Genomic DNA, 9,714 nt, shown 5'->3' with positions numbered 1-9,714 from the left:
CCATAACTCGCTAAAAATGTTACAGAATTGCACCCGCTGTGTGAGTATATCTTTAAACTGCGATAGCCTTCACTCGTGCCTAGAGAAACACATCAGAATGAGCTTATCTATAGTTAGTAAGCTTAAGTTAAACATTATATCACAAGTATAGGAGTAACGTTTTTTAAAACATGTCAGTCAGTATATTTACTTGAGATTTCTCCTTATTGCTATCAAGATATCGCGAATAATTCCATCGAATTCGTCAATTACTGGTTCATCCGTCTTGATTTGATCACTCAGATAAATTAATGGATAAAACTTAAATGAAAAAGTGAACGATCGAAATTAAACAACTATATGAACAGTCGACCTCAGCTGCGGCGTCATTCACCTGATGTCTAATCGTAGCGCAAGTCATGAAATAAAATAATTTTAATAGAGAGTCACTCTCATTCTAAAGCGCTCATAAAAGGCTGCAATTACACATCAGGTGAAGTATATCCCAATCAGATTTTAAACTCTTTATTTCATTTGTAAGATTCGGTGTTAGCCTCTTTTATGCTGAGCTACATGGCGTTTCACGGGTTATTAAAGCATTTCGAAATTTGAAAGAGTTTTCACGTTGACACTTAACATTATAGTGCCGCTGGTATCAAATATCTGCTTTCAGAAATTCCAATTTAATAAAACCATGCTTAATAAGGGGTAATTCATAAAGCTACGATGTTGCAGGTCTATGGGTCTAATGGTTTTCATCAATCCCAACCTTGAGAAGAACTTAACAAAACCACTTAAAATATTAGCCTTACATTCTCTATAGTGCCCGATTCAAAAATTAACAAATTGTGACAGTGCATAAAGATCATAATACAAACAATTTAAAAACGACCAGCAATAAATCTTGACAATTGACAATATTATCAAGACATTTTCATGTTACATACCGTGTATGGTGTTAATAGTCGTATTGTCTTATTATTCACTGCCATATTCAAAGATTTTTCTTTATTAGCCCTGATAATTTTAGTTCACAATCTAGAAACGAAAGAGAACCAATTCGTCGTTGCTCGCTCATATGATGGTAGAACGATATCGTTTGTGCCCACTATTCTACCCGACAAACTCTTTCGGACTCTTAAAATAAACAAGGAAATTACTATTACATAGTATCTAAATGCGTAAGCGTAACTCTCCAAGTTTGTTTCTGTATTGTCGTGTTGCGACACAATAAGATGTGAAAACTGTTTAAAACATCAACTTTAAAATATCAAGCCCAGAATAGGGGTGTAAGAAAAAAATTAAAGTAGTATATTATTCAAAGAATTGATTGCCAAGAAGTAGTTCACTAAGTCTATTATTTGCCGACTAATAATCACACTGTCCCTAGTCGAGTCACCTTGTTTAAGACATAAATATTTTTGTCGTACTGGGCGAGGAAATTTGAAATAAGGGTTCTCTGAAATCGAAAAAACATGCACATGCCATATATTTATAATGAAGCAAAAAATGTGCACTTGCAACTTTGTAAACTTCAGAGAAAAACTGCAATAGACAAATTCTATTATTACAAAAAGAGAAACCAATACACAGGGGCGAGGTCGCCATTGGGGTATCTTCCCTCTCGCCGAAAAGCAACGCCAGACGGAGCCCGAGTTCACTACACGCAGGAGGCTAACCAACTTGCATTGCTTCTTGTAGAGCTTCGTGGTGAGAGGGAGGATACCCCAATGGTGGCTCCAGAATTGACTACACTCGGGTTTGCAGTCCATCTTCCTATTTATTCTGTGCTAAGCCGATGACAGCGCCTCTCCAAGCGTTGCTTTACGAGAATCTATGACGTTTCACCTACTCCACTTCATGACAAGCTCTCAGTAGCCAGTGATAAACTTATGCAAAATATCTTATGAACATATGATAAAACCTTCAGTTAGTTACTTTCGGTAAATACTTGTTGGAGAGAATACATGAAAACCCTCTTTTACGATGTGTGGGCTGACAAGGCAAGGCGCAGATTGGTCAAGAATTAAGCGACACCACAAAAGCAAGCGTGGACGTTATATTTGTTACAAATCTTAGCTTTCCTGATGAGAGATCGTAGCCGATAACGAATCTTTTCTTGAAAGCGCCTCGCAAAACTTGTCTTACGTGGTCAAGAAACATGTAAGTACATTCTCAAAACCTAACCTGTTTTTATATAATCAGACACAGATAAAAATGGCCCGAATGTTTTATATAATACCCGATATTTTACGTCGAACTGACTAATACCTTCACTTACCGAAAAAGTATAATTTTTTCCTCTTGAGGGTTACATTAATTGGTTTTTTATTTCGATTTCGGTAATGCCATAGGTTGTACCTGTTTACATTAACTGGCACGCAGTATAGCATTATGAAAGGTGCACTATTATTCTTTAATTATCTTATTCATGATAGTTTAATTATAATGGGTATCACGCACACCCATACTATTCACGACTTAATAATCATAGTTTGGAAGCAATCTACTGTTAATGAAATGAATCCAGTACGTACTATTTTAGGAAACAGAGAACGTAAATTCGGCGGTTCGAATATTATATCCAGATCTATTAATTATCTTAGAATATTATACGACGTTAACAACCTTATTACAATATATAGTACAATCAGTAGTTTTTATTAAGAGCGATCATGAGGCATGACGATAATTGGAAATTTTCACTTTTGAAAACTAGATTATAAAACATTAATTATTTTAAAAATTTTCTTATCTTGGTTTTTTTTTTACCAAAATTTTACATGACGAAAACATTTTTCAACATTATTTACCCGCGTATTTGGCTCTCAATTTAGTTCTTGAAAAAAAAAGCATCTTCAAGAATATTTTAAGGGATACTAGCTTGATAGTACTGTTCATCTTCGAGTAACATTTGTTTTTAGGAAGTTCAAATACTAGGTTTTCCGAAACATTTTGCTAGATTAATTTAAATTTTGATATTTTAAAATGAAAAATATTGCGAAGTGGAAAATTTCATACGTCGTTTGACTGTGAGGTAGTTAAGAGTCGAAAATATTTGTAGCTTAATCGTGATCTTTTGAGAGATATACAACACGTCATTTTTTGAAACTTCGAAAACTTTAAAATTAACGAACACGTTTTGTTAAGATTTCATACTTATTTTATTTTGTCTGCTATAAATGATTTTCTGTCCATTTTATTCTCCTTATAGGCCCGAATATTCAAACCTTACTGTACATTTTTAAGAGAAAATAAAATGCACACGCGTACTATTTTTAAAATGATGCACATATTTCATGATAAAATATTTTACTTAAATTGAATTTTGGGAAAAAACTAAGATAAGAAATGTTTTCAAATAATTCAGCCTTTCGTCTTTTCTGGCTTTAAAAGGATTTCTAAATTAGTTTGAAATTTGCTTTTCATTTTCTTTAGGCTTATGTCTCTCTAAGTAAAAGCAATATAGTTATGCCCTCTTTAGTTAATTTTATTCATTTGAAGCTTGTTTGAAAATGATCCGAGTTTCAGCTTTTCTATTATGATTTTGTTTTAGGCATTTTGTCTTCGAAAAAAAAAGCCACAGCCAAAAGCTTGGGAAAGCTTGATTGAAAATAGCACTCAGAACTTATATTTTGGTAAGGAAAATCTAACTTCCAAGGTTATCTAAAGTTCAAAACATCTCCACTCAGAACTTATATTTTGGTAAGGAAAATCTAACTTCCAAGGTTATCTAAAGTTCTAAACATCTCCGCAATTAAATGTTAGTATATCGTTTCGCTCTACCAACACTTAGCAGCTAACGACGAATACGTCACTGCCGAGGGGTCGGACGTTCGTCAAAATCCCGTACAGTTCATTTGAAATCTATTTAAAAGCTCTCTCGAAAATCTCGAAATCCCGAAATCTTATCCTTAAAATCTCGAAATCCCGAAATCTTATCCTTAAAATCTCGAAATCCCGAAATCTTATCCTTAAAATCTCGAAATCCCGAAATCTTATCCTTAAAATCTCGAAATCCCGAAATCTTATCCTTAAAATCTCACGTCAAAATCCAAAAATCCCAAAATCCCTACCTTAAAATCTCAAAATCCCGAAATCCCTACCTTAAAATCTGAAAATCCCGAAATCTTCACCCAAAAATCCCGAAATCTCACATTAAAATCTAGAAATCCCGAAATCTTAACGTAAAATCCCGAAATCTCACCCTAAAATATCAAAATCTGACGCTTACAATACACGTTTTGCATCTATCTATAGTCCTGGTCCATATTGAAGTAACGCCGCCGATACGGCGGTCGCTCATTTTCGGCGGCGAAACCTAGCACCATTTTCGGAGGTGCAATGCTGCCTAGTATTTTTTGGACTGATTGTCGTCGGCTGCAATTCATTCCGTATTTGGACACAGAACATCCCCTAAAGGTTAATTTTTGTTTACGGAAACTTTAATTGGCCTTATTTCAATACTATTTAATTAAAATGGAAACCTTAATTTCTAAACGTGGAACAAAATATAGTAAAAAATTATAGAATAAGGCTAGGACGCTGCCATTTTATAATTGTGCCCTGTAGTTCTCTCAATTATGAAGCAGACGATAATCAGTTACCAAAACCAAGGCCCACCCGCTCACGGACGTGATCGAGTTAGGTATTCGAAAAAATTCCTCTCTCCGTAAATGGCGGCCGATCACGTGATTTTTTTTTTTCCCGCGGAAAACGCCGCGAGATTCTTGAGAATTTTGCGGCGCTCAAATGGACCAATACTATTAAGGCCCGTTCACATTACCCAACTTTAGTCAGCTGACAAATCATAGACTTGTCACCCAATTTAGTCTAGTCAGGTCACTCGTTCACACCACCCAACCAGTCGGGCCGATTACCTTTGAAACACAAGATGACGTACAAAGCGGTACATAATGATAGGAATGATTTGTTTTGGATTATAAATAGGGGTGTGCGAATACCACATTTTGGGTATCGAACCGGTTACCGAATACCAAAAAATTTACCTTATCAAATACCGAATCAAATAGTTTATTCCAAATCGAATATCGAATAGTTAGGCCTAGGTAAATTTTTTTACTAATCGATTAACCGCGAATAGTTAAGCATAGTATTCGCGAATAGTTCACCCAAATACTCGCGAATACTAGGCCTAACTATTCGCGATTAATCGGGTAGTAACCCTAATATTCGCCAATAGTTATTACAAAGCAAGGAGAATAACATTTAGAAGCTCTTAAATTTCAAAATACCTCTCCTCAATGGGACCAAGTATTTCTTAAAATTTTCCTATCCACTTGCTCGTAGCTATCAAAGGGGTAGACAAATAAAATTGGGATGATATTTTTTGAAACAAGGTGGGTCTCTCTGGTGACAAGGACCTAAATATATGGTAGTCGAACTTTAACCGAATAGTCAGTTCGGTATTCGATATTCGTATCGAATAGTGAAAATGGGCCTATCAAATACCGGATCGAACTATTCGGTTCGGTATTCGATCAAATTATTCGATTGAAACGGTTAACCGCACACCTCTAATTATAAATGAACTCATATTCTCGAATAAATTCGACTACTTTACTAGCATCAAAGCTATTCCCACTAAATTTCTGCAGTTCAATAAAATCAGAAGTAATATAGGAAACTTCCCTACTATATTACTTCTGATAATATTCAATGAGGAACAACCATCAAAACGTAAAAATTAACCCATGTTAAAAAATGGCCAAGGCCCGAAATCATTTTTCAGGCTTTCATGGACAATTAAATAATGGCCGATACTCTCGGTTCTCTCTCTCGAGCTGAAAGAAACCCAGCACGTGTCACATGACGTAATAGCCAAGGCTTATTGTGATTGGTTTGCTCCCTCTCTGACTTTAGTCGGCCCGACTCCAATCGCCTACCTACCCGATTAAAATCCGAGCTTGAACCTGACAATAGTACGGTTGGGTGAAACGTTCATATTGCCTGACAATCTGGCATGACCGGTCAGATCGGCTTTGTCAGCTGACTAAAGTTGGGTAATGTGAACGGGCCTTTAGAGGGGAAGACACGGGAGTAAAACTCTGCCTTCCATCTCGCTTTTTGGCGCCTGCGCTATATAAGCGTTCTGTATTACAAATTAGACCATTTTTCTCGATTTTTCTCCAGTATTCATTACTTTAAATTAAAACAAATTTAAAGTCTAAAACCTAAACCTATATTTCAAAATCTCGAAATATCCTTTGAACACCGGAAGTTAATATTAAATCTTGATATACCCTGCAAATTCCCAAAATTTCATCAAAAATCCGAAAATCTCCTCAAAATCTGAAAATCTTGTTCCAAATCCCGAAATCTCCTTCAAAATCTGAAAATCCGGAACAAAATCCCGAAATATCCTTCGAAATCTGAAAATCTCCTTGAAAATCCCGGAATCTTGAAATCTTGGAATAGATTTCTAAAATCTCAGTTAGAATCTCAAAATCTGGGGCAAAATCTCAAAATCTTGAAATCTCAAAACCCCGTACACTAAAATGCCGAACGTCCGACCCAACGGCTACTGCATTGTAAAAATTTAGCAACAACCCATAAGCCCTAGATATTACCAATTTGCAAACACCATTCTGAGGTATTATTGGTTTGGTGAAACTTACTTAAATTTTGAAAATCCTGCATATGGAATTAATGGCAAAGTTACATCCTTATTTCAACAGCACACGATTTTCAATTACAAAGTTGTTCCACAAAAATGGTCTTTTTCGTGTTAAAGGATAGGTGAGGAAGGAAGTGCTATTTTTATTACGTAAGCACTTTTGCAAATTTTTCGGAAAAAGTCTTAAGAAATGTACTCGGCAATTTCTTAGAGCACGTTTAGGAAGCTGAACCTCAAGCGACAATTTTTTATATATTTTCAATTGTTTTGCAGCAACTCATTACGTTGCCATGACAATGCCTCAAAACAAGTTACTATAAAGCTAATCGCAATCCAGAGAAATGTAATAATTATATCCCTTTGTAATATATAGTCCTTAGCTTATTCCTTCAACGTATGCGGTATACGTTGGTTGCCATTTAATGCTATTTAAAGTTGTTCATACTCCCAAGCTTGTGAAATAAATTTCAACTCAAAACTAAGAGAATAATTAAGCTTTCAGCTACTATTTTTTGCGCGGATACTGCGAAGGCAATATAGCTGTTAATTTTCCTCTTTCTAATCTCTCCGCATAAAGTGCATAGGCAATAAATATCTTTATTTAAAGGATTTACCTAACGAAGCTCTGATACCTTCCTGGCATACCTTATACACAGCGGGCTTATTGGAACCGTCTCCGGCTGCATTCAGGGCCTTCCAAGGTGTGAAACAAGTTTCCCATTATATTATAAGCTTCTATTTGTTATTGATGTATACGTTTATATGACTAAAATTATCGTATTACAATGCAAGCCCAATGAAAAGACTTGTTTGTACCTCTCCGAGTGACGTATGTAACGGAGAGGGTTTGTTACGGCCCTATCTTTGTGTCTGTTGTTGCACCTTAGAGAAACGCGTTCGCAGTTTGCAAATCAGAGCAAACGTGTTCATCATTTCTGAACTGAAAATTAATTGGCTTAAGCGCAGATATTTAAATTTTTAGTTTTAAAGGCATTATTATAAAACATTAGTTATTTCAAAAATTGCACCAAAATTTCATTTAAAGAATATAGTTATCAACGTAATTAAAAGTACCACGATTTTGCCTACGTATTTTTTACATTATTTGAATGAATGAATGAATGAATGACTTTAGCTCTGAAATGAAGTTCCTGAAAGAAAATGGACAGCTTTGAACGAGGGGTTAGTCATTCATGAAATCCCGTACGCTACCCGCGAAATCCAACTTAAGAAATGTGAAATCAATGCTGCATTCGAAATCCCATAAAATCCGAAATCAGTAACAAAATCACAAAATCTGTAAAGAAATCACAAAATCAGTAAAGAAATCACAAAATCAGTAAAGAAATCACAAAATCAGTAAAGAAATCACAAAATCAGTAAAGAAATCACAAAATCAGTAAAGAAATCACAAAATCAGTAAAGAAATCACAAAATCAGTAAAGAAATCACAAGATCAGTAAAGAAATCACAAGATCAGTAAAGAAATCACAATATCAGTAAAGAAATCACAAGATCAGTAAAGAAATTACAAAATCAACGAAGAAATCACAAAATCAGTAAAGAAATCACAAAATCAACAAAGAAATCACAAATTCAGAAACAAAATCAGTAAAGAAATCGTGAAATCCATTACAAAATTCACGAAATCCAAAATCAAACAAATCACAAAATCCTACGAAACCACGGGAAAAATCTCAAAATTCGAGGAAATCACGGGAAAAATCTTAAAATCCAAAGAAATCAAGGGAAATATCCCAAAATCCGCCCAAATCACAGAAAGATCGCAAAATCCGACGAAATCACGAGAAAAATTCCAAAATCGAATCCCAGTTTTCTCTTTCGCGAGTTAACATCTCGGGAGAAACGAGAGCAGCCGCTTGCTGAATTCGGTCTCGAAGGCTCAAGTGTTGGTGGCTCCCCCCCCCCCCCAAAGAAAAAAATCCACCGGCGTTAAATCTGGCGAACGAGGTGGCCAAGCGACTGGACCACCACGACCTATCTTTCATTCCTGAATATGGTTAACTAATTAATGAATAGACTAATGGCACCCCATGTTATTTCCCCATAGAGCTTAATACAGTCGAAGGCAGAGGGCTTCCATTACCCTATTACCTTTATATTTTGTCCCCTTGATAAAATAGTGAAACAGAGGCGAATGGTTAATTAAGCAGTGTTAAATCATAGGTTGCGAATGAGCTTCATCTTTTCGCGATGTTTTTCAGCGCGCTATAACTGCGGTATACGGTTAATGTTTTTATACTTGAAAAGCCAAAGTTTTTTCAAATAATTTTGCGTGACGCAAAAACGTTTCTATGTCCAATTTGATGCCTTGCAACCAAGAACAAAAATCTAGAAATAAGCTATTGTGGTTGGACGTAAATTAATAAGTTAAACTCTGCGTCCCGCTTTATTCAACGCAATTGCGTGATTTAAATCATTCCTGGGAACTTTTCCGAAAAGTTTAGATTCAATTATAACGCCCTAAAGAGCAATTCCGAAATAACTTTATTTGGTCCAGCTAGCAACGAGCGAGTTTTTACACGCGAATAACTTATTAAGTCCTTAGTCAATGCTTCAAGACGCCCAATTAACTGGCGTTGTTTTTTATAGAAATAAATTTTCATGTCAACATTAGAAGTAGTTTACTATCAAATTAGGTCTGGATATTTACTAGTTCCATATACTTTGTAGACACTCCCTCTAAATCATCTTATCATGATAAATACAAAATATGAAATAAAATAACCAAAAAAAAATGAAATAAGGCGAAAAAATCATAAAAAATGGGATATACGCAGTTTTCCTTAGGGTGGTAAATATATATGTTGTAAGGAAGCCCAATCTCTAGGCTGAGATATTTGAAGTCAAAGGTCTATGCATCAAAAATATCAAAATTCAGAGCCACACATTTTTAATAACATTAGAAGTGTTGGCAAATAGCCTTTGATCCACAGTGATTCATCTACTTTGGCCTAATTTTGATCGTCATTAATTCATCTAGTTTGGCTTATTATTGGGCTATAATATGTCAATATGAATAAAATGGTGTAACCGTAAAATTTAAAACTAGGAAAGGGGGCCTAATTTCACAGCGC

This window comes from Phalangium opilio, unplaced genomic scaffold (assembly GCF_054372755.1).
Source record: "Phalangium opilio isolate 3A_F unplaced genomic scaffold, DU_Popi_V2 ptg000042l_1, whole genome shotgun sequence".
Lineage (NCBI taxonomy): Eukaryota > Metazoa > Arthropoda > Arachnida > Opiliones > Phalangiidae > Phalangium > Phalangium opilio.
This window is presented reverse-complemented; position numbering follows the sequence as displayed.